A 26772-nucleotide genomic window follows, 5' to 3' on the forward strand; every position below is an offset into this window, starting at 1 on the left:
TTGTATTCAATTCTGATGCAATTTCTGTGTTTCATCAACCCTCTGATGGTCCACACATTACAGAATGCCCCCAGATGTGCGTCGGAAACTACTAATGGTCATCCTGGAAACGATCAAAGCGTAAACTGTTTGAGACATTACTCCCATGGAGGAAAGTGCGCATGGTGACTGTTGTATTCAATCCCGATGCAATTTCTGTGTTTCATCAACACTCTGATATACCACAGATTACAGAATGCCTCCAGATGTGCATCGGAAACTACTACTGGTCTTGCAGGGAACGATCAAAGCGTAGACTGTTTGAGACATAACTCCCATGGAGGAAAGTGCGCATGGTGACTATTGTATTCAATCCCGATTCAATTTCTATGTTTCATCAACACTTTGAAGGTCTACTGATTTCAGAATCCCTCCAGATGTGCATCGGAAACTATACTGGTCTTGCAGGGAACGATCAAAACGTAGACTGTTTGAGATATTACTCCCATGGTGTAAAGTGCGCATGGTGACTGTTGTATTCAATCCTGATGCAATTTCTGTGTTTTTCATCACTCTGATAGTCCACACATTACAGAATGTCCCCAGATGTGCATCGGAGACTACTACTGGTCTTCCAGGGAACGATCAAAGCGTAGACTGTTTGAGACATTACTCCCATGGAGGAAAGTGCGCATGGTGACTGTTGTATTCAATCCCGATGCAATTACTGTGTTTCATCAACACCCTGATAGTCCACAGATTACAGAATGACACCAGATGTGCATCGGAAACTACTACTTGTCTTCCAGGGAACGATCAAAGCGTAGACTGTTTGAGACATTACTCCCATAGAGGAAAATGCGTATGGTGGCTGTTCTATTCAATCCCGATTCAATTTCTGTGTTTCATCAACACTTTGAAGGTCCACAGATTACAGAATGCCTCCAGATGTGCATCGGAAACTACTACTGGTCCTCCAGGAAACGATTAAAGCGTAGACTGTTTGAGACATTACTCCTATGGAGGAAAGTGCGCATGGTGACTGTTGTATTCAATCCCGCAGCAATTTCTGTGTTTCGTCGATACTTTGAAGGTCCACAGACTACAGAAGGCCTCCAGATGAGCATCGGAAACTACTACTGGTCTTGCAGGGAACGATCAAAGCGTAGACTCTTTCTGACATTACTCCCATGGAGGAAAGTGCGCATGGTGGCTGTTCTATTCAATCCTGATGCAATTTCTGTGTTTCATCAACACCCTGATAGTCCACACATTACAGAATGCCCATTGATGTGCATCGGAAGCTACTACTGGTCATAAAGGGAATGATCAAAGCGTAAACTGTTTGAGACATTACACCCATGGAGTAAAGTGTGCATGGTGACTGTTGTACTCAATCCTGATGAAATTTCTGTGTTTCATCAACACTTAGAAGGTCCACAGATTACAGAATGCCTCCAGATGTGCATCGAAAACTACCACTGGTCCTCCAGGAAACGATCAAAGCGTAGACTGTTTGAGACATCACTCCCATGGAGGAAAGTGCGCATAGTGACTGTTGTACTCAATCCCGATGCAATCTCTGTGTTTCATCCACACTCTGATAGTCCACACATTACAGCATGACTACAGATGTGCATCGGAAACTACTACTGGTCTTCCAGGGAAAGATCAAAGCGTAAACTGTTTGAGACATTACTCTAATAGAGGAAAGTGCGCATGGTGACTGTTGTGTTCAATCCTGATGCAATTTCTGTGTTTCATCAACAGTCTGATAGTCCACACACTACAGAATGTCCCCAGATGTGCATCGGAAACTGTTACTGGTCTTCCAGGGAACGATCAAAACGTAGACTGTTTGAGATATTACTCCCATGGAGGAAAATGCGCATGATGACTGTTGTATTCAATCCCGAGGCAATTTAAGTGTTTCATGAACACTTTGAAGCTAAACAGATTACAGAATGCCTCCAGATGTGCATCGGAAACTACTACTGGTCTTGCAGGGAACTATCAAAGCGTAGACTGTTTGAGACATTACTCCCATGGAGGGAAGTGCGCATGGTGACTGTTGTATTCAATCACAAAGCAATTTCTGTGTTACATCAACACTCTGATAGTCCACACATTACAGAATGACCGCATATGTGCATCGGAAACTACTACTGGTCTTCCAGGGAACGATCGAAGCATAAACTGTTTGAGACATTACTCTAATGGAGGAAAGTGCGCATGGTGACTGTTGTATTTAATCCTGATGCAATTTCTGTGTTTCATCAACACTCTGATAGTCTACACATTACAGAATGTCTCCAGATGTGCATCGGAAACAACTACTGTTCTTCCAGGGAAGACATTACTCCCATGGAGGAAAGTGTGCATGGTGACTGTTGTATTCAATCCTGATGCAATTTCTGTGTTTCATCAACACTCTGATGGTCCACACATTACAGAATGCCCCCAGATGTGCGTCGGAAACTACTACTGGTCTTCCAGGGAACGATCAAGGCGTAGACTGTTTGTGACATTACTCCCATGGAGGAAAGTGCGCATGGTGACTGTTGTATTCAATCCCGATGCAATTTCTGTGTTTCATCAACACTCTGATAGTCCACACATTACAGAATGCCCACAGATGTGCATCGGAAGCTACTACTGGTCTTCCAGGGAACGGTCAAAGCGTAAACTGTTTGAGACATTACTCCGATGGTGGAAAGTGCGCATGGTGACTGTTGTATTCAATCCTGATGCAATTTCTGTGTTTCATCAACACTCTGATAGTCCACACATTACAGAATGTCCCCAGATGTGCATCGGAAACTACTACTGGTCTTCCAGGGAACGATCAAAGCGTAAACTGTTTGAGACATTACTCCCATGGAGGAAAGTGCGGATGGTGAATGTTGTATTCAATCCCGATGCAATTACTGTGTTCCATCAACACTCTGATAGTCCACAGATTACAGAATGCCTCCAGATGTGCCTCGGAAACTACTACTGGTCTTCCAGGGAACGATCAAAGCGTAGACTGTTTGTGACATTATTCCCATGGAGGAAAGTGCGCATGGTGACTGGTGTACTCAATGCAGATGCAATTACTGTATTTCATCAACACTATGATGGTCCACACATTACAGAATGCCCCCAGATGTTCGTCGGAAACTTCTACTGGTCTTCCAGGGAAAGATCAAAGCGTACACTGTTTCAGACATTACTCCCATGGAGGAAAGTGCGCATGGAGACTGTTGTATTCAATTTCGATGCAATTACTGTGTTTCATCAACACTCTGATAGTCCACAGATTACAGAATGACACCAGATGTGCATCGGAAGCTACTACTTGTCTTCCTGGGAACGATCAAAGCGTAGACTGTTTGAGACATTACTCCCATAGAGGAAAATGCGCATGGTGACTGTTGTATTCAATCCCGATTCAATATCTGTGTTTCATCAACACTTTGATGGTCCACAGATTACAGAATGCCTCCAGATGTGCATCGGAAACTACTACTGGTCCTCCAGGAAACGATTAAATCGTAGACTGTTTGAGACATTACCCCCATGGAGGAAAGTGCGCATGGTGACTGTTGTATTCAATCCCGCGGCAATTTCTGTGTTTCGTCAACATTTTGAAGGTCCACAGATTACAGAATGCCTCCAGATGTGCATCGGAAACTACTGCAGGTCTTGCAGGGAACGATCAAAGCGTAGACTCTTTCAGACATTACTCCAATGGAGGAAAGTGCGCATGGTGACTGTTCTATTCAATCCTGATGCAATTTCTGTGTTTCATCAACACTCTGATAGTCCACAGATTACAGAATGCCTCCAGATGTGCCTCGGAAACTACTACTGGTCTTCCATTGAACGATCAAAGCGTAGACTGTTTGTGACATTATTCCAATGGAGGAAAGTGCGCATGGTGACTGGCGTACTCAATGCAGATGCAATTACTGTGTTTCATCAACACTCTGATGGTCCACACATTACAGAATGCCCCCAGATGTTCGTCGGAAACTACTACTGGTCTTCCAGGGAATGATAAAAGCGTAAACAGTTTGAGACATTACTCCCATGGAGGAAAGTGCGCATGGTGACTGTTGTATTCAATTCCGATGCAATTACTGTGTTTCATCAACACTCTGATAGTCCCCAGATTACAGAATGACACCAGAGGTGAATCGGAAAGTACTACTTGTCTTCCTGGGAACGATCAATGCGTAGCCTGTTTGAGACATTACTCCCATAGAGGAAAATGCGCATGGTGACTGTTGTATTCTATCCCGATTCAATATCTGTGTTTCATCAACACTTTGAAGGTCCACAGATTACAGAATGCCTCCAGATGTGCATCGGAAACTACTACTGGTCCTCCAGGAAACGATTAAAGCGTAGACTGTTTGAGACATTACTTCCATGGAGGAAACTGCGCATGGTGACTGTTGTATTCACTCCCGCGGCAATTTCTGTATTTCGTCGACACTTTGAAGGTCCACAGATTACAGAATGCCTCCAGATGTGCATCGGAGACTACTGCTGGTCTTGCAGGGAACGATCAAAGCGTAGACTCTTTCAGACATTACTCCCATGGAGGAAAGTGCGCATGGTGACTGTTCTATTCAATCCTGATGTAATTTCTGTGTTTCATCAACACTCTGATAGTCCACAGATTAAAGAATGCCTCCAGATGTGCATCGGAAACTACTACTGGTCTTCCAGGGAACGATCAAAGCGTAGACTGTTTGAGACATTACTCCCATGAAGGAAAGTGCGCATGGTGACTGTTGTATTCAATCCCGATTCAATTTTTATGTTTCATCAACACTTTGAAGGTCCACAAATTACAGAATCCTTCCAGATGTGCATTGGAAACTATACTGCTCTTGCAGGAAACGATCAAAGCGTAGACTGTTTGAGACATTACTCCCATGGAGGAAAGTGCGAATGGTGACTGTTGTATTCAATACCGATGCAATTACTGTGTTTCATCAACACTCTGATAGTCCACAGATTACAGAATGACTCCAGATGTGCATCGGAAACTACTACTGGTCTTCCAGGGATCGATCAAAGCGTAAACTGTTTGAGGTATTACTCCCATGGACGAAAGTGCGCCTGGTGACTGTTGTATTCAATCCCGATGCAATTACTGTGTTTCATCAACACTCTGATAGTCCACAGATTACAGAATGGCTCCTGATGTGCATCAGAAACTACTACTGGTCTTCCAGGGAACGATCAAAGCGTAGACTATTTGAGATATTACTCCCATGGAGGAAAGTGCGCATCGTGACTGTTGTATTCAATCTCGATTCAATTTCTGTGTTTCATTAACACTTTGAAGGTCCACAGATTACAGAATGCCTCCAGATGTGCGTCGGAAAACACTCACTACTGGTCTTGCAGGGAACGATCAAAGCGTAGACTGTTTGAGACATTACTCCCCTGGAGGAAAGTGCGCATGGTGACATTTGTACTCAATCCCGATGCAATTTCTGTGTTTCATCAACACTCTGATAGTCCACACATTACAGATGGACCACAGATGTGCATCGGAAACTACTACTGGTCTTAAAGTGAAAGATGTTTGAGACATTACTCTATTGGAGGAAAGTGCGCATGGTGACTGTTGTATTCAATCCCGATTCAATTTCAGTGTTTCATCAACACTTAGAAGGTCCACAGATTACAGAATGCCTCCAGATGTGCATCGAAAACTACCACTGGTCCCCCAGGAAACGATCAAAGCGTAGACTGTTTGAGACATTAATCCCATGGAGGAAAGTGCGCATGGTGACTGTTGTATTCAATCCTGATGCAATTTCTGTGTTTCATCGACACTCTGATAGTCCACGCATTACAGAATGCCCCCAGATGTGCATCGGAAACTGCTACTGGTCTTCCAGGGATCGATCAAAGCGTAAACTGTTTGAGGTATTACTCCCATGGACGAAAGTGCGCCTGGTGACTGTTGTATTCAATCCCGATGCAATTACTGTGTTTCATCAACACTCTGATAGTCCACAGATTACAGAATGGCTCCTGATGTGCATCAGAAACTACTACTGGTCTTCCAGGGAACGATCAAATCGTAGACTATTTGAGACATTACTCCCATGGAGGAAAGTGCGCATCGTGACTGTTGTATTCAATCTCGATTCAATTTCTGTGTTTCATCAACACTTTGAAGGTCCACAGATTACAGAATGCCTCCAGATGTGCATCGGAAAACACTCACTACTGGTGTTGCAGGGAACGATCAAAGCGTAGACTGTTTGAGACATTACTCCCCTGGAGGAAAGTGCGCATGGTGACATTTGTACTCAATCCCGATGCAATTTCTGTGTTTCATCAACACTCTGATAGTCCACACATTACAGATGGACCACAGATGTGCATCGGAAACTACTACTGGTCTTAAAGTGAAAGATCAAAGCGTAAACTGTTTGAGACATTACTCTATTGGAGGAAAGTGCGCATGGTGACTGTTGTATTCAATCCTGATGCAATTTCTGTGTTTCATCAACACTCTGATAGTCCACACATTACAGAATGCCCCAGATGTGCATCGGAAACAACTACTGGTCTTCCAGGGAACGATCAAAGCGTAAACTGTTTGAGACATTGCTCCCATTGAGGAAAGTGCACATGCTGACCGTTGTATTCAATCCCGATGCAATTACTGTGTTTCATCAACACTCTGATAGTCCACAGTTTACAGAATGCCTCCAGATGTGCCTCGGAAACTACTACTGGTATTCCAGGGAACGATCAAAGCGTAGACTGTTTGTGACATTACTCCCATGGAGGAAAGTGCACATGGTGACTGTTGAATTCAATCCCGATGCAATTTCTGTGTTTCATCAACACTCTGATATACCACAGATTACAGAATGATTCCAGATGTGCATCGGAAACTACTACTGGTCTTCCAGGGAACGATCAAAGCGTAGACTGTTTGAGACATTACTCCCATGGAGGAAAATGCGCATGATGACTGTTGTATTCGATCCCGAGGCAATTTATGTGTTTCATGAACACTTTGAAGGTAAACAGATTACAGAATGCCTCCAGATGTGCATCGGAAACTACTACTGGTCTTGCAGGAAACGATCAAAGCGTAGACTGTTTGAGACATTACTCCCATGGAGGAAAGTGCGAATGGTGACTGTTGTATTCAATCCCGATGCAATTTCTGTGTTTCATCAACACTCTGATAGTCCACAGATTACAGAATGCCTCCAGATGTGCATCGGAAACTACTACTGGTCTTCCAGGGAACGATCAAAGCGTAGACTGTTTCAGACATTACTCCCATGGAGGAAAGTGCGCATGGTGACTGTTGTATTCAATCCCGATTCAATTTCTATGTTTCATCAACACTTTGAAGGTCCACAGATTACAGAATCCTTCCAGATGTGCATCGGAAACTATACTGCCCTTGCAGGGAACGATCAAAGCGTAGACTGTTAGAGACATTACTCCCATAGAGGAAAGTGTGCATGGTGACTGTTGTATTCAATCCTGATGCAATTTCTGTGTTTCATCAACACCCTGATAGTCCACAGATTACAGAATGCCTCCAGATGTGCATCGGAAACTACTACTGGTCTACCAGGAAACGATCAAAGCGTAGACTGTTTGACACATTACTCCCATGGAGGAAAGTGCGCATGGTGACTGTTGTATTCAATCCCGATGCAATTTCTGTGTTTCATCAACACTCTCATAGTCCACAGATTACAGAATGCCTCCAGATGTGCATCGGAAACCACTAATTCTCTTCCAGGGAACGATCAAAGCGTAGACAGTTTGAGACATAACTGCTATGGAGGAAAGTGCGCATGATGACTGTTGTATTCAGTCTCGATGCAATTACTGTGTTTCATCAACACTCTGATAGTCCACAGATTACAGAATGCCTCCTGATGTGCCTCGGAAACTACTACTGGTCTTCCGGGGAACGATCAAGGCGTAGACTGTTTGTGACATTACTCCCATGGAGGAAAGTGCGCATGGTGACTGTTGTATTCAATACTGATGCAATTTCTGTGTTTCATCAACACTCTAATAGTCCACACTTTTCAAAATGCCCCCAGATGTGCGTCGGTAACTACTATTGGTCTTCCACTGAACGATCAAAGCGTAAACTGTTTGAGACATTACTCCCTAGGAGGAAAATGCGCATGATGACTCTTGTATTCAATCGCGAGGCAATTTCTGTGTTTCATGAACACTTTGAAGGTAAACAGATTACAGAATGCCTCCAGATGTGCATCGGAAACTACTACTGGTCATGCAGGCAACGTCAAAGCGTTGACTGATTGAGACATAACTGCTATGGAGGAAAGTGCGCATGATGACTGTTGTATTCAGTCCCGATGCAATTTCTGTGTTTCATCAACACTTAGAAGGTCCACAGATTACAGAATGCCTCCAGATTTGCATCGGAAACTACCACTGGTCCTCCAGGAAGCGATCGAAGCGTAGACTGTTTGAGACCATACTCCCATGGAGGAAAGTGCGCATGGTGACTGTTGTATTCAATCCCGCGGCAATTTCTGTGTTTCATCAAAACTTTGAGGGTCCACAGATTACAGAATGCCTCCAGATGTGCATCCTAAACTACTACTGGTCTTCTAGTTAACGATCAAGCGTAAACTGTTTGGGACATTACTTCCATGGAGGAAAGTGCGCATTGTGACTGTTGTATTCAATCCTGATGCAATTTCTGTGTTTCATATACACTCTGATAGACCACGCATTACAGAATGCAACCAGATGTGCGTCGGAAACTACTACTGGTCTTCCAGGAAACGATCAAAGCGTAAACTGTTTGACACATTACTCCCATGGAGGAAAGTGCACATGGTGACTGTTGTATTCAATCCCGATGCAATTTATGTGTTTCATCAACACTCTGATAGTCCACAGATTACAGAATGCCCCCAGATGTGCATCGGAAACTACTACTGGCCTTCCAGGGAACGATCAAAGCATAGACTGTTTGAGACATTACTCCCATGGAGGAAAGTCCGCATGGTGACTGTTGTACTAAATCCCGATGCAATTTCTGTGTTTCATCAACACTCTGATAGTCCACACATTACAGAATGACCACAGATGTGCATCGGAAACTACTACTGGTCTTCCAGGGAAAGATCAAAGCGTAAACTGTTTGAGACATTACTCTAATGGTGGAAAGTGCGCATGGTGACTGTTGTGTTCAATCCTGATGCAATTTCTTTGTTTCATCAACACTCTGATAGTCCACACATTACAGAATGTCCCCAGATGTGCATCCGAAACAACTACTGGGCTTCCAGGGAACGATCAAAGCGTAAACTGTTTGAGACACTGCTCCCATGGAGGAAAGTGCGCATGGTGACTGTTGTATTCAATCCCGATGCAATTACTGTGTTTCATCAACACTCTGATAGTCCACAGATTACAGAATGCCTCCAGATGTGCCTCGGAAGCTACTACTGGTATTCCAGGGAACGATCAAAGCGTAGACTGTTTGTGACATTACTCCCATGGAGTAAAGTGCACATGGTGACTGTTGTATTCAATCCTGATGCAATTTCTGTGTTTCATCAACCCTCTGATTGTCCACACATTACATAATGCCCACAGATGTGCGTCGGAAACTACTACTGGTCTTCCAGGAAACGATCAATGCGTAAATTGTTTGAGACATTACTGCCATGGAGGAAAGTGCGCATGGTGACTGTTGTATTCAATCCCGATGCAATTTCTGTGTTTCATCAACACTCTGATATACCACAGTTTTCAGAATGCCTCCAGATGTGCATCGGAAACTACTACCGGTCTTACAAGGATCGATCAAGGCGTAGACTGTTTGAGACATTACTCCCATGGAGGAAAGTGCGAATGGTGACTGTTGTATTCAATCCTGATGCAATTTCTGTGTTTCATCAACACTCTGATAGTCCACAGATTACAGAATGCCACCAGATGTACATCGGAAACTACTACTGGTCTTCCAGGGAACGCTCAAAGCGTAGACTGTTTGAGACATTACTCCCATTGAGGAAAGTGCGCATGGTGACTGTTGTATTCAATCCCGATGCAATTTCTGTGTTTCATCAACACTCTGATAGTCCACAGATTACAGAATGCCTCCAGATGTGCATCGGAAACCACTACTGGTCTTCCAGGGAACTATCAAAGCGTAGACTGTTTGAGACATTACTCCCATGGAGGAAAGTGCGCATGGTGACTGTTGTATTCAATCCCGAAGCAATTTCTTTTGTTTCATCAACACTCTGATAGTGCACAGATTACAGAATGACCACAGATGTGCATCGGAAACTACTACTGGTCTTCCAGGGAACGATCAAAGCGTAACCTGTTTGAGACATTACTCTAATGGTGGAAAGTGCGCATGGTGACTGTTGTATTTAATCCTGATGCAATTTATGTGTTTCATCAACACTCTGATAGTCCACACATTACAGAATGTCTCCAGATGTGCATCGGAAACAACTACTGTTCTTCCAGGGAAGACATTACTCCCATGGAGGAAAGTGCGCATGGTCACTGTTGTATTCAATCCTGATGAAATTTCTGTGTTTCATCAACACTCTGATGGTCCACACATTACAGAATGCCCCCAGATGTGCGTCGGAAACTACTACTAATCTTCCAGGGAACGATCAAGGCGTAGACTGTTTGTGACGTTACTCCCACGGAGGAAAGTGCGCATGGTGACTGTTGTATTCAATCCCGATGCAATTTCTGTGTTTCATCAACACTCTGATAGTCCACACATTACAGAATGCCCACAGATGTGCATCGGAAACTACTACTGGTCTTCCAGGGAACGATGAAAGCGTAAACTGTTTGAGACATTACTCCGATGGTGGAAAGTGCGCATGGTGACTGTTGTATTCAATCCTGATGCAATATCTGTGTTTCATCAACACTCTGATAGTCCACACATTACAGAATGTCCCCAGATGTGCATCGGAAACTACTACTGGCCTTCCAGGGAACGATCAAAGCGTAAACTGTTTGAGACATTACTCCCTTGGAGGAAAGTGCGCATGGTGACTGTTGTACTCAATGCTGATGCAATTACTGTATTTCATCAACATTCTGATGGTCCACACATTACAGAATGCCCCCAGATTTTCGTCGGAAGCTACTACTGGTCTTCCAGGGAACGATCAAAGCGTAAACTGTTTGAGACATTACTCCCATGGAGGAAAGTGTGCATGGTGACTCTTGTATTCAATCCCGATGCAATTTCTGTGTTTCATCAACACTCTGATATTCCACAGATTACAGAATGCCTCCAGATGTGCCTTGGAAACTACTACTGGTCTTCCGGGGTACGATCAAGGCGTAGACTGTTTGTGACATTACTCCCATGGAGGAAAGTGCCCCTGGTGACTGTTGTATTCAATCCTGATGCAATTTCTGTGTTTCATCACACTCTAATAGTCCACACATTACAGAATGCCCCCAGATGTGCGTCAGAAACTACTACCTGTCTTCCTCTGAACGATCAAAGCGTAAACTGTTTGAGACATTACTCCCATTGAGGAAAATGCGCATGATGACTGTTGTATTCAATCCCGAGGCAATTTCTGTGTTTCATGAACACTTTGAAGGTAAACAGATTACTGAATGCCTCCAGATGTGCATCGGAAACTACTACTGGTCTTGCAGGCAAAGTCAAAGCGTTGACTGTTTGAGACATTACTCCCATGGAGGAAAGTGCGCATGGTTACTGTTTATTCAATCCCGATTCAATTTCTGTGTTTCATCAACACTTAGAAGGTCCACAGATTACAGAATGCCTCCAGATGTGCATCGAAAACTACCACTGGTCCTCCAGGAAACGATCAAAGCGTAGACTGTTTGAGACATTACTCCCATGGAGGAAAGTGTGCATGGTGACTGTTGTATTCAATCCCGCCGCAATTTCTGCGTTTCATCAAAACTTAGAGGGTCCAGAGATTACAGAATGCCTCCAGATGTGCATCCCAAACTACTACTGGTCTTCCAGTTAACGATCAAGCGTAAACTGTTTGAGACATTTCTTCCATGGAGGAAAGTGTGCATGGTGACTGTTGTATTCAATCCTGATGCAATTTCTGTGTTTCATCGACACTCTGATAGACCACGCATTACAGAATGCCCCCAGATGTGCATCGGAAACTGCTACTGGTTTTCCAGGGAACGATCAAAGCGTAAACTGTTTGAGGCATTACTCCCATGGAGGAAAATGCGCATGGTGACTGTTGTATTCAATCCCGTTGCAATTTCTGTGTTTCATCAACACTCTGATAGTCCACACATTACAGAATGACACCAGATGTGCCTCAGAAACTACTACTGGTCTTCCAGGGAACGATGAAAGCGTAATCTCTTTGAGACATTACTCCCATGGAGGAAAGTGCGCATGGTGTCTGTTGTATTCAATCCCGATCTAATTTCTTTGTTTAATCAACACTAATTGGTCCGCAGATTACAGAATGCCTCCAGATGTGAATCGGAAACTACTACTGGTCTTCCAGGGTACGATCAAAGCCTAGACTGTTTCAGACATTACTCCCATGGAGTAAAGTGCACATCGTGACTGTTGTATTGAATCGCGATGCAATTTCTGTGCTTCATCAACACTTTGAAGGTCAAAAGATTACAGAATTCCTCCAGATGTGCATCGGTAACTATTACTGGTCTTCCAGGAAACGATCAAACCGTAGACTGTTTGAGACATTACTCCCATGGAGGAAAGTGAGCATGGTTACTGTTGTATTCAATCCTGATGCAATTTCTGTGTTTCATCAACACTCTGATAGTCCACACATTACAGAATGCCCCCAGATGTGCATCGGAAACTACTACTGGTCTTCCAGTTAACGATCAAAGCGTAAACTGTTTGAGACATTACTCCCATGGAGGAAAGGGCGCATGGTGACTGTTGTATTCAATCCTGATGCAATTTCTGGGTGTCATCAACACTCTGATATTCCACACAGTACTGAATGCCCCAAGATGTGCATCGGAAACTGCTACTGGTCTTCCAGGGAATGATCAAAGCGTAAACTGTTTGAGGCATTACTCCCATGGAGGAAAGTGCACATGGTGACTGTTGTATTCAATCCCGATGCAATTTCTGTGTTTGATCAACACTCTGATAGTCCACAGATTACAAAATGACACCAGATGCGCATCGGAAACTACTACTGGTCTTCCAGGGAACGATCAAAGCGTAATCTGTTTGAGACATTACTCCCATGGAGGAAAGTGCGCATGGTGACTGTTGTATTCAATCCTGATGCAATTTCTGTGTTTCGTCAACACTCTGATAGTCCACACATTACAGAATGCCCCCATATGTGCATCTGAAACTACTACTGGTCTTCCAGGGAACGATCAAAGCGTAAACTGTTTGAGACATTACTCCCATGGAGGAAAGTGCGCATGGTGACTGATGTATTCATTCCCGACGCAATAACTGTATTTCATCAACACTCTGATAGTCCACAGATTACAGAATGCCTACAGATATGCCTCGGAAGCTACTACTGGTCTTCCAGGGAACGATCAAAGCCTAGACTGTTTGAGACATTACTCCCATGGAGGAAAGTGCGCATGGTGACTGTTGTATTCAATCCCGATGCAATTTCTGTGTTTCATCAACACTCTGATAGTCCACAGATTACAGAATGCCTCCAGATGTGCATCGGAAACCACTACTGGTCTTCCAGGGAACTATCAAAGCGTAGACTGTTTGAGACATTACTCCCATGGAGGAAAGTGCGCATGGTGACTGTTGTATTCAATCCCGAAGCAATTTCTTTTGTTTCATCAACACTCTGATAGTGCACAGATTACAGAATGACCACAGATGTGCATCGGAAACTACTACTGGTCTTCCAGGGAACGATCAAAGCGTAACCTGTTTGAGACATTACTCTAATGGTGGAAAGTGCGCATGGTGACTGTTGTATTTAATCCTGATGCAATTTATGTGTTTCATCAACACTCTGATAGTCCACACATTACAGAATGTCTCCAGATGTGCATCGGAAACAACTACTGTTCTTCCAGGGAAGACATTACTCCCATGGAGGAAAGTGCGCATGGTCACTGTTGTATTCAATCCTGATGAAATTTCTGTGTTTCATCAACACTCTGATGGTCCACACATTACAGAATGCCCCCAGATGTGCGTCGGAAACTACTACTGGTCTTCCAGGGAACGATCAAGGCGTAGACTGTTTGTGACGTTACTCCCACGGAGGAAAGTGCGCATGGTGACTGTTGTATTCAATCCCGATGCAATTTCTGTGTTTCATCAACACTCTGATAGTCCACACATTACAGAATGCCCACAGATGTGCATCGGAAACTACTACTGGTCTTCCAGGGAACGATGAAAGCGTAAACTGTTTGAGACATTACTCCGATGGTGGAAAGTGCGCATGGTGACTGTTGTATTCAATCCTGATGCAATATCTGTGTTTCATCAACACTCTGATAGTCCACACATTACAGAATGTCCCCAGATGTGCATCGGAAACTACTACTGGCCTTCCAGGGAACGATCAAAGCGTAAACTGTTTGAGACATTACTCCCTTGGAGGAAAGTGCGCATGGTGACTGTTGTACTCAATGCTGATGCAATTACTGTATTTCATCAACATTCTGATGGTCCACACATTACAGAATGCCCCCAGATTTTCGTCGGAAGCTACTACTGGTCTTCCAGGGAACGATCAAAGCGTAAACTGTTTGAGACATTACTCCCATGGAGGAAAGTGTGCATGGTGACTCTTGTATTCAATCCCGATGCAATTTCTGTGTTTCATCAACACTCTGATATTCCAAAGATTACAGAATGCCTCCAGATGTGCCTTGGAAACTACTACTGGTCTTCCGGGGTACGATCAAGGCGTAGACTGTTTGTGACATTACTCCCATGGAGGAAAGTGCCCCTGGTGACTGTTGTATTCAATCCTGATGCAATTTCTGTGTTTCATCACACTCTAATAGTCCACACATTACAGAATGCCCCCAGATGTGCGTCAGAAACTACTACCTGTCTTCCTCTGAACGATCAAAGCGTAAACTGTTTGAGACATTACTCCCATTGAGGAAAATGCGCATGATGACTGTTGTATTCATTCCCGAGGCAATATCTGTGTTTCATGAACACTTTGAAGGTAAACAGATTACTGAATGCCTCCAGATGTGCATCGGAAACTACTACTGGTCTTGCAGGCAAAGTCAAAGCGTTGACTGTTTGAGACATTACTCCCATGGAGGAAAGTGCGCATGGTGACTGTTTATTCAATCCCGATTCAATTTCTGTGTTTCATCAACACTTAGAAGGTCCACAGATTACAGAATGCCTCCAGATGTGCATCGAAAACTACCACTGGTCCTCCAGGAAACGATCAAAGCGTAGACTGTTTGAGACATTACTCCCATGGAGGAAAGTGTGCATGGTGACTGTTGTATTCAATCCCGCCGCTATTTCTGCGTTTCATCAAAACTTAGAGGGTCCAGAGATTACAGAATGCCTCCAGATGTGCATCCCAAACTACTACTGGTCTTCCAGTTAACGATCAAGCGTAAACTGTTTGAGACATTTCTTCCATGGAGGAAAGTGTGCATGGTGACTGTTGTATTCAATCCTGATGCAATTTCTGTGTTTCATCGACACTCTGATAGACCACGCATTACAGAATGCCCCCAGATGTGCATCGGAAACTGCTACTGGTTTTCCAGGGAACGATCAAAGCGTAAACTGTTTGAGGCATTACTCCCATGGAGGAAAATGCGCATGGTGACTGTTGTATTCAATCCCGTTGCAATTTCTGTGTTTCATCAACACTCTGATAGTCCACACATTACAGAATGACACCAGATGTGCCTCAGAAACTACTACTGGTCTTCCAGGGAACGATGAAAGCGTAATCTCTTTGAGACATTACTCCCATGGAGGAAAGTGCGCATGGTGTCTGTTGTATTCAATCCCGATCTAATTTCTTTGTTTAATCAACACTAATTGGTCCGCAGATTACAGAATGCCTCCAGATGTGAATCGGAAACTACTACTGGTCTTCCAGGGTACGATCAAAGCCTAGACTGTTTCAGACATTACTCCCATGGAGTAAAGTGCACATCGTGACTCTTGTATTGAATCGCGATGCAATTTCTGTGCTTCATCAACACTTTGAAGGTCAAAAGATTACAGAATTCCTCCAGATGTGCATCGGTAACTATTACTGGTCTTCCAGGAAACGATCAAACCGTAGACTGTTTGAGACATTACTCCCATGGAGGAAAGTGAGCATGGTGACTGTTGTATTCAATCCTGATGCAATTTCTGTGTTTCATCAACACTCTGATAGTCCACACATTACAGAATGCCCCCAGATGTGCATCGGAAACTACTACTGGTCTTCCAGTTAACGATCAAAGCGTAAACTGTTTGAGACATTACTCCCATGGAGGAAAGGGCGCATGGTGACTGTTGTATTCAATCCTGATGCAATTTCTGGGTGTCATCAACACTCTGATATTCCACACAGTACTGAATGCCCCAAGATGTGCATCGGAAACTGCTACTGGTCTTCCAGGGAATGATCAAAGCGTAAACTGTTTGAGGCATTACTCCCATGGAGGAAAGTGCACATGGTGACTGTTGTATTCAATCCCGATGCAATTTCTGTGTTTGATCAACACTCTGATAGTCCACAGATTACAAAATGACACCAGATGCGCATCGGAAACTACTACTGGTCTTCCAGGGAACGATCAAAGCGTAATCTGTTTGAGACATTACTCCCATGGAGGAAAGTGCGCATGGTGACTGTTGTATTCAATCCTGATGCAATTTCTGTGTTTCGTCAACACTCTGATAGTCCACACATTACAGAATGCCCCCATATGTGCATCTGAAACTACTACTGGTCTTCCAGGGAACGATCAAAGCGTAAACTGTTTGAGACATTACTCCCATGGAGGAAAGTGCGCATGGTGACTGATGTATTCATTCCCGATGCAATAACTGTATTTCATCAACACTCTGATAGTCCACAGATTACAGAATGCCTACAGATATGCCTCGGAAACTACTACTGGTCTTCCAGGGAACGATCAAAGCCTAGACTGTTTGAGACATTACTCCCATGGAGGAAAGTGCGCATGGTGACTGTTGTATTCAATCCCGATGCAATTTCTGTGTTTCATCAACACTCTGATAGTCCACAGATTACAGAATGCCTCCAGATGTGCATCGGAAACCACTACTGGTCTTCCAGGGAACTATCAAAGCGTAGACTGTTTGAGACATTACTCCCATGGAGGAAAGTGCGCATGGTGACTGTTGTATTCAATCCCGAAGCAATTTCTTTTGTTTCATCAACACTCTGATAGTGCACAGATTACAGAATGACCACAGATGTGCATCGGAAACTACTACTGGTCTTCCAGGGAACGATCAAAGCGTAACCTGTTTGAGACATTACTCTAATGGTGGAAAGTGCGCATGGTGACTGTTGTATTTAATCCTGATGCAATTTATGTGTTTCATCAACACTCTGATAGTCCACACATTACAGAATGTCTCCAGATGTGCATCGGAAACAACTACTGTTCTTCCAGGGAAGACATTACTCCCATGGAGGAAAGTGCGAATGGTCACTGTTGTATTCAATCCTGATGAAATTTCTGTGTTTCATCAACACTCTGATGGTCCACACATTACAGAATGCCCCCAGATGTGCGTCGGAAACTACTACTGGTCTTCCAGGGAACGATCAAGGCGTAGACTGTTTGTGACGTTACTCCCACGGAGGAAAGTGCGCATGGTGACTGTTGTATTCAATCCCAATGCAATTTCTGTGTTTCATCAACACTCTGATAGTCCACACATTACAGAATGCCCACAGATGTGCATCGGAAACTACTACTGGTCTTCCAGGGAACGATGAAAGCGTAAACTGTTTGAGACATTACTCCGATGGTGGAAAGTGCGCATGGTGACTGTTGTATTCAATCCTGATGCAATATCTGTGTTTCATCAACACTCTGATAGTCCACACATTACAGAATGTCCCCAGATGTGCATCGGAAACTACTACTGGCCTTCCAGGGAACGATCAAAGCGTAAACTGTTTGAGACATTACTCCCTTGGAGGAAAGTGCGCATGGTGACTGTTGTACTCAATGCTGATGCAATTACTGTATTTCATCAACATTCTGATGGTCCACACATTACAGAATGCCCCCAGATTTTCGTCGGAAGCTACTACTGGTCTTCCAGGGAACGATCAAAGCGTAAACTGTTTGAGACATTACTCCCATGGAGGAAAGTGTGCATGGTGACTCTTGTATTCAATCCCGATGCAATTTCTGTGTTTCATCAACACTCTGATATTCCACAGATTACAGAATGCCTCCAGATGTGCCTTGGAAACTACTACTGGTCTTCCGGGGTACGATCAAGGCGTAGACTGTTTGTGACATTACTCCCATGGAGGAAAGTGCCCCTGGTGACTGTTGTATTCAATCCTGATGCAATTTCTGTGTTTCATCACACTCTAATAGTCCACACATTACAGAATGCCCCCAGATGTGCGTCAGAAACTACTACCTGTCTTCCTCTGAACGATCAAAGCGTAAACTGTTTGAGACATTACTCCCATTGAGGAAAATGCGCATGATGACTGTTGTATTCATTCCCGAGGCAATTTCTGTGTTTCATGAACACTTTGAAGGTAAACAGATTACTGAATGCCTCCAGATGTGCATCGGAAACTACTACTGGTCTTGCAGGCAAAGTCAAAGCGTTGACTGTTTGAGACATTACTCCCATGGAGGAAAGTGCGCATGGTGACTGTTTATTCAATCCCGATTCAATTTCTGTGTTTCATCAACACTTAGAAGGTCCACAGATTACAGAATGCCTCCAGATGTGCATCGAAAACTACCACTGGTCCTCCAGGAAACGATCAAAGCGTAGACTGTTTGAGACATTACTCCCATGGAGGAAAGTGTGCATGGTGACTGTTGTATTCAATCCCGCCGCAATTTCTGCGTTTCATCAAAACTTAGAGGGTCCAGAGATTACAGAATGCCTCCAGATGTGCATCCCAAACTACTACTGGTCTTCCAGTTAACGATCAAGCGTAAACTGTTTGAGACATTTCTTCCATGGAGGAAAGTGTGCATGGTGACTGTTGTATTCAATCCTGATGCAATTTCTGTGTTTCATCGACACTCTGATAGACCACGCATTACAGAATGCCCCCAGATGTGCATCGGAAACTGCTACTGGTTTTCCAGGGAACGATCAAGGCGTAAACTGTTTGAGGCATTACTCCCATGGAGGAAAGTGCGCATGGTGACTGTTGTATTCAATCCCGTTGCAATTTCTGTGTTTCATCAACACTCTGATAGTCCACACATTACAGAATGACACCAGATGTGCCTCAGAAACTACTACTGGTCTTCCAGGGAACGATGAAAGCGTAATCTCTTTGAGACATTACTCCCATGGAGGAAAGTGCGCATGGTGTCTGTTGTATTCAATCCCGATCTAATTTCTTTGTTTAATCAACACTAATTGGTCCGCAGATTACAGAATGCCTCCAGATGTGAATCGGAAACTACTACTGGTCTTCCAGGGTACGATCAAAGCCTAGACTGTTTCAGACATTACTCCCATGGAGTAAAGTGCACATCGTGACTGTTGTATTGAATCGCGATGCAATTTCTGTGCTTCATCAACACTTTGAAGGTCAAAAGATCACAGAATGCCTCCAGATGTGCCTCGGTAACTATTACTGGTCTTCCAGGAAACGATCAAACCGTAGACTGTTTGAGACATTACTCCCATGGAGGAAAGTGAGCATGGTGACTGTTGTATTCAATCCTGATGCAATTTCTGTGTTTCATCAACACTCTGATAGTCCACACATTACAGAATGCCCCCAGATGTGCATCGGAAACTACTACTGGTCTTCCAGTTAACGATCAAAGCGTAAACTGTTTGAGACATTACTCCCATGGAGGAAAGGGCGCATGGTGACTGTTGTATTCAATCCTGATGCAATTTCTGGGTGTCATCAACACTCTGATATTCCACACAGTACTGAATGCCCCAAGATGTGCATCGGAAACTGCTACTGGTCTTCCAGGGAATGATCAAAGCGTAAACTGTTTGAGGCATTACTCCCATGGAGGAAAGTGCACATGGTGACTGTTGTATTCAATCCCGATGCAATTTCTGTGTTTGATCAACACTCTGATAGTCCACAGATTACAAAATGACACCAGATGCGCATCGGAAACTACTACTGGTCTTCCAGGGAACGATCAAAGCGTAATCTGTTTGAGACATTACTCCCATGGAGGAAAGAGCGCATGGTGACTGTTGTATTCAATCCTGATGCAATTTCTGTGTTTCGTCAACACTCTGATAGTCCACACATTACAGAATGCCCCCATATGTGCATCTGAAACTACTACTGGTCTTCCAGGGAATGATCAAAGCGTAAACTGTTTGAGGCATTACTCCCATGGAGGAAAGTGCACATGGTGACTGTTGTATTCAATCCCGATGCAATTTCTGTGTTTGATTAACACTCTGATAGTCCACAGATTACAGAATGCCTACAGATATGCCTCGGAAACTACTACTGGTCTTCCAGGGAACGATCAAAGCCTAGACTGTTTGAGACATTACTCCCATGGAGGAAAGTGCGCATGGTGACTGTTGTATTCAATCCGGCGGCAATTCCTGTGTTTCATCAACACTTTGAATGTCCACAGGTTACAGAATGCCTCCAGATGTGCATGGGAAACTACTACTGGTCTTGCAAGGAACGGTCAAACCGTAGACCGTTTGAGACATTACTCCCATGGACGAAAGTGCGCATCGGTACTGTTGTATTCAATCCCGATGCAATTTCTGTGATTCATGAACACTCTGATAGTCCACAGATTACAGAATGCCTCCAGATGTGCATCGAAAACCACTACTGGTCTTCCATGGAACTATCAAAGCGTAGACTGTTTGAGACATTACTCCCATGGAGGAAAGTGCGCATGGTGACTGTTGTATTCAATCCCGAAGCAATTTTTTTTGTTTCATCAACACTCTGATAGTGCACAGATTACAGAATGACCACAGATGTGCATCGGAAACTACTACTGGTCTTCCAGGGAACGATCAAAGCGTAAACTGTTTGAGACACTACTCTAATGGTGGAAAATGCGCATGGTGACTGTTGTATTTAATCCTGATGCAATATCTGTGTTTCATCAACACTCTGATAGTCCACACATTACAGAATGTCTCCAGATGTGCATCGGAAACAACTACTGTTCTTCCAGGGAAGACATTACTCCCATGGAGGAAAGTGCGCATGGTCACTGTTGTATTCAATCCTGATGAAATTTCTGTGTTTCATCAACACTCTGATGGTCCACACATTACAGAATGCCCCCAGATGTGCGTCGGAAACTACTACTGGTCTTCCAGGGAACGATCAAGGCGTAGACTGTTTGTGACGTTACTCCCATGGTGGAAAGTGCGCATGGTGACTGTTGTATTCAACCCCGATGCAATTTCTGTGTTTCATCAACACTCTGATAGTCCACAGATTACAGAATGCCCACAGATGTGCATCGGAAACTACTACTGGTCTTCCAGGGAACGATGAAAGCGTAAACTGTTTGAGACATTACTCCGATGGTGGAAAGTGCGCATGGTGACTGTTGTATTCAAATCTGATGCAATATCTGTGTTTCATCAACACTCTGATAGTCCACACATTACAGAATGTCCCCAGATGTGCATCGGAAACTACTACTGGCCTTCCAGGGAACGATCAAAGCGTAAACTGTTTGAGACATTACTCCCTTGGAGGAAAGTGCGCATGGTGACTGTTGTACTCAATGCTGATGCAATTACTGTATTTCATCAACATTCTGATGGTCCACACATTACAGAATGCCCCCAGATTTTCGTCGGAAGCTACTACTGGTCTTCCAGGGAACGATCAAAGCGTAAACTGTTTGAGACATTACTCCCATGGAGGAAAGTGTGCATGGTGACTCTTGTATTCAATCCCGATGCAATTTCTGTGTTTCATCAACACTCTGATATTCCACAGATTACAGAATGCCTCCAGATGTGCCTTGGAAACTACTACTGGTCTTCCGGGGTACGATCAAGGCGTAGACTGTTTGCGACATTACTCCCATGGAGGAAAGTGCCCCTGGTGACTGTTGTATTCAATCCTGATGCAATTTCTGTGTTTCATCACACTCTAATAGTCCACACATTACAGAATGCCCCCAGATGTGCGTCAGAAACTACTACCTGTCTTCCTCTGAACGATCAAAGCGTAAACTGTTTGAGACATTACTCCCATTGAGGAAAATGCGCATGATGACTGTTGTATTCAATCCCGAGGCAATTTCTGTGTTTCATGAACACTTTGAAGGTAAACAGATTACTGAATGCCTCCAGATGTGCATCGGAAACTACTACTGGTCTTGCAGGCAAAGGCAAAGCGTTGACTGTTTGAGACATTACTCCCATGGAGGAAAGTGCGCATGGTGACTGTTTATTCAATCCCGATTCAATTTCTGTGTTTCATCAACACTTAGAAGGTCCACAGATTACAGAATGCCTCCAGATGTGCATCGAAAACTACCACTGGTCCTCCAGGAAACGATCAAAGCGTAGACTGTTTGAGACATTACTCCCATGGAGGAAAGTGTGCATGGTGACTGTTGTATTCAATCGCGCCGCAATTTCTGCGTTTCATCAAAACTTAGAGGGTCCAGAGATTACAGAATGCCTCCAGATGTGCATCCCAAACTACTACTGGTCTTCCAGTTAACGATCAAGCGTAAACTGTTTGAGACATTTCTTCCATGGAGGAAAGTGTGCATGGTGACTGTTGTATTCAATCCTGATTCAATTTCTGTGTTTCATCGACACTCTGATAGACCACGCATTACAGAATGCCCCCAGATGTGCATCGGAAACTGCTACTGGTTTTCCAGGGAACGATCAAAGCGTAAACTGTTTGAGGCATTACTCCCATGGAGGAAAGTGCGCATGGTGACTGTTGTATTCAATCCCGTTGCAATTTCTGTGTTTCATCAACACTCTGATAGTCCACACATTACAGAATGACACCAGATGTGCCTCAGAAACTACTACTGGTCTTCCAGGGAACGATGAAAGCGTAATCTCTTTGAGACATTACTCCCATGGAGGAAAGTGCGCATGGTGTCTGTTGTTTTCAATCCCGATCTAATTTCTTTGTTTAATCAACACTAATTGGTCCGCAGATTACAGAATGCCTCCAGATGTGAATCGGAAACTACTACTGGTCTTCCAGGGTACGATCAAAGCCTAGACTGTTTCAGACATTACTCCCATGGAGTAAAGTGCACATCGTGACTGTTGTATTGAATCGCGATGCAATTTCTGTGCTTCATCTACACTTTGAAGGTCAAAAGATTACAGAATTCCTCCAGATGTGCATCGGTAACTATTACTGGTCTTCCAGGAAACGATCAAACCGTAGACTGTTTGAGACATTACTCCCATGGAGGAAAGTGAGCATGGTGACTGTTGTATTCAATCCTGATGCAATTTCTGTGTTTCATCAACACTCTGATAGTCCACACATTACAGAATGCCCCCAGATGTGCATCGGAAACTACTACTGGTCTTCCAGTTAACGATCAAAGCGTAAACTGTTTGAGACATTACTCCCATGGAGGAAAGGGCGCATGGTGACTGTTGTATTCAATCCTGATGCAATTTCTGGGTGTCATCAACACTCTGATATTCCACACAGTACTGAATGCCCCAAGATGTGCATCTGAAACTACTACTGGTCTTCCAGGGAACGATCAAAGCGTAAACTGTTTGAGACATTACTCCCATGGAGGAAAGTGCGCATGGTGACTGATGTATTCATTCCCGATGCAATAACTGTATTTCATCAACACTCTGATAGTCCACAGATTACAGAATGCCTACAGATATGCCTCGGAAACTACTACTGGTCTTCCAGGGAACGATCAAAGCCTAGACTGTTTGAGACATTACTCCCATGGAGGAAAGTGCGCATGGTGACTGTTGTATTCAATCCCGATGCAATTTCTGTGTTTCATCAACACTCTGATAGTCCACAGATTACAGAATGCCTCCAGATGTGCATCGGAAACCACTACTGGTCTTCCAGGGAACTATCAAAGCGTAGACTGTTTGAGACATTACTCCCATGGAGGAAAGTGCGCATGGTGACTGTTGTATTCAATCCCGAAGCAATTTCTTTTGTTTCATCAACACTCTGATAGTGCACAGATTACAGAATGACCACAGATGTGCATCGGAAACTACTACTGGTCTTCCAGGGAACGATCAAAGCGTAACCTGTTTGAGACATTACTCTAATGGTGGAAAGTGCGCATGGTGACTGTTGTATTTAATCCTGATGCAATTTATGTGTTTCATCAACACTCTGATAGTCCACACATTACAGAATGTCTCCAGATGTGCATCGGAAACAACTACTGTTCTTCCAGGGAAGACATTACTCCCATGGAGGAAAGTGCGCATGGTCACTGTTGTATTCAATCCTGATGAAATTTCTGTGTTTCATCAACACTCTGATGGTCCACACATTACAGAATGCCCCCAGATGTGCGTCGGAAACTACTACTGGTCTTCCAGGGAACGATCAAGGCGTAGACTGTTTGTGACGTTACTCCCACGGAGGAAAGTGCGCATGGTGACTGTTGTATTCAATCCCGATGCAATTTCTGTGTTTCATCAACACTCTGATAGTCCACACATTACAGAATGCCCACAGATGTGCATCGGAAACTACTACTGGTCTTCCAGGGAACGATGAAAGCGTAAACTGTTTGAGACATTACTCCGATGGTGGAAAGTGCGCATGGTGACTGTTGTATTCAATCCTGATGCAATATCTGTGTTTCATCAACACTCTGATAGTCCACACATTACAGAATGTCCCCAGATGTGCATCGGAAACTACTACTGGCCTTCCAGGGAACGATCAAAGCGTAAACTGTTTGAGACATTACTCCCTTGGAGGAAAGTGCGCATGGTGACTGTTGTACTCAATGCTGATGCAATTACTGTATTTCATCAACATTCTGATGGTCCACACATTACAGAATGCCCCCAGATTTTCGTCGGAAGCTACTACTGGTCTTCCAGGGAACGATCAAAGCGTAAACTGTTTGAGACATTACTCCCATGGAGGAAAGTGTGCATGGTGACTCTTGTATTCAATCCCGATGCAATTTCTGTGTTTCATCAACACTCTGATATTCCACAGATTACAGAATGCCTCCAGATGTGCCTTGGAAACTACTACTGGTCTTCCGGGGTACGATCAAGGCGTAGACTGTTTGTGACATTACTCCCATGGAGGAAAGTGCCCCTGGTGACTGTTGTATTCAATCCTGATGCAATTTCTGTGTTTCATCACACTCTAATAGTCCACACATTACAGAATGCCCCCAGATGTGCGTCAGAAACTACTACCTGTCTTCCTCTGAACGATCAAAGCGTAAACTGTTTGAGACATTACTCCCATTGAGGAAAATGCGCATGATGACTGTTGTATTCATTCCCGAGGCAATTTCTGTGTTTCATGAACACTTTGAAGGTAAACAGATTACTGAATGCCTCCAGATGTGCATCGGAAACTACTACTGGTCTTGCAGGCAAAGTCAAAGCGTTGACTGTTTGAGACATTACTCCCATGGAGGAAAGTGCGCATGGTGACTGTTTATTCAATCCCGATTCAATTTCTGTGTTTCATCAACACTTAGAAGGTCCACAGATTACAGAATGCCTCCAGATGTGCATCGAAAACTACCACTGGTCCTCCAGGAAACGATCAAAGCGTAGACTGTTTGAGACATTACTCCCATGGAGGAAAGTGTGCATGGTGACTGTTGTATTCAATCCCGCCGCAATTTCTGCGTTTCATCAAAACTTAGAGGGTCCAGAGATTACAGAATGCCTCCAGATGTGCATCCCAAACTACTACTGGTCTTCCAGTTAACGATCAAGCGTAAACTGTTTGAGACATTTCTTCCATGGAGGAAAGTGTGCATGGTGACTGTTGTATTCAATCCTGATGCAATTTCTGTGTTTCATCGACACTCTGATAGACCACGCATTACAGAATGCCCCCAGATGTGCATCGGAAACTGCTACTGGTTTTCCAGGGAACGATCAAAGCGTAAACTGTTTGAGGCATTACTCCCATGGAGGAAAGTGCGCATGGTGACTGTTGTATTCAATCCCGTTGCAATTTCTGTGTTTCATCAACACTCTGATAGTCCACACATTACAGAATGACACCAGATGTGCCTCAGAAACAACTACTGGTCTTCCAGGGAACGATGAAAGCGTAATCTCTTTGAGACATTACTCCCATGGAGGAAAGTGCGCATTGTGTCTGTTGTATTTAATCCCGATCTAATTTCTTTGTTTAATCAACACTAATTGGTCCGCAGATTACAGAATGCCTCCAGATGTGAATCGGAAACTACTACTGGTCTTCCAGGGTACGATCAAAGCCTAGACTGTTTCAGACATTACTCCCATGGAGTAAAGTGCACACCGTGACTGTTGTATTGAATCGCGATGCAATTTCTGTGCTTCATCAACACTTTGAAGGTCAAAAGATTACAGAATGCCTCCAGATGTGCATCGGTAACTATTAC

Source organism: Schistocerca gregaria, chromosome 8, assembly GCF_023897955.1.
Source record: "Schistocerca gregaria isolate iqSchGreg1 chromosome 8, iqSchGreg1.2, whole genome shotgun sequence".
Lineage (NCBI taxonomy): Eukaryota > Metazoa > Arthropoda > Insecta > Orthoptera > Acrididae > Schistocerca > Schistocerca gregaria.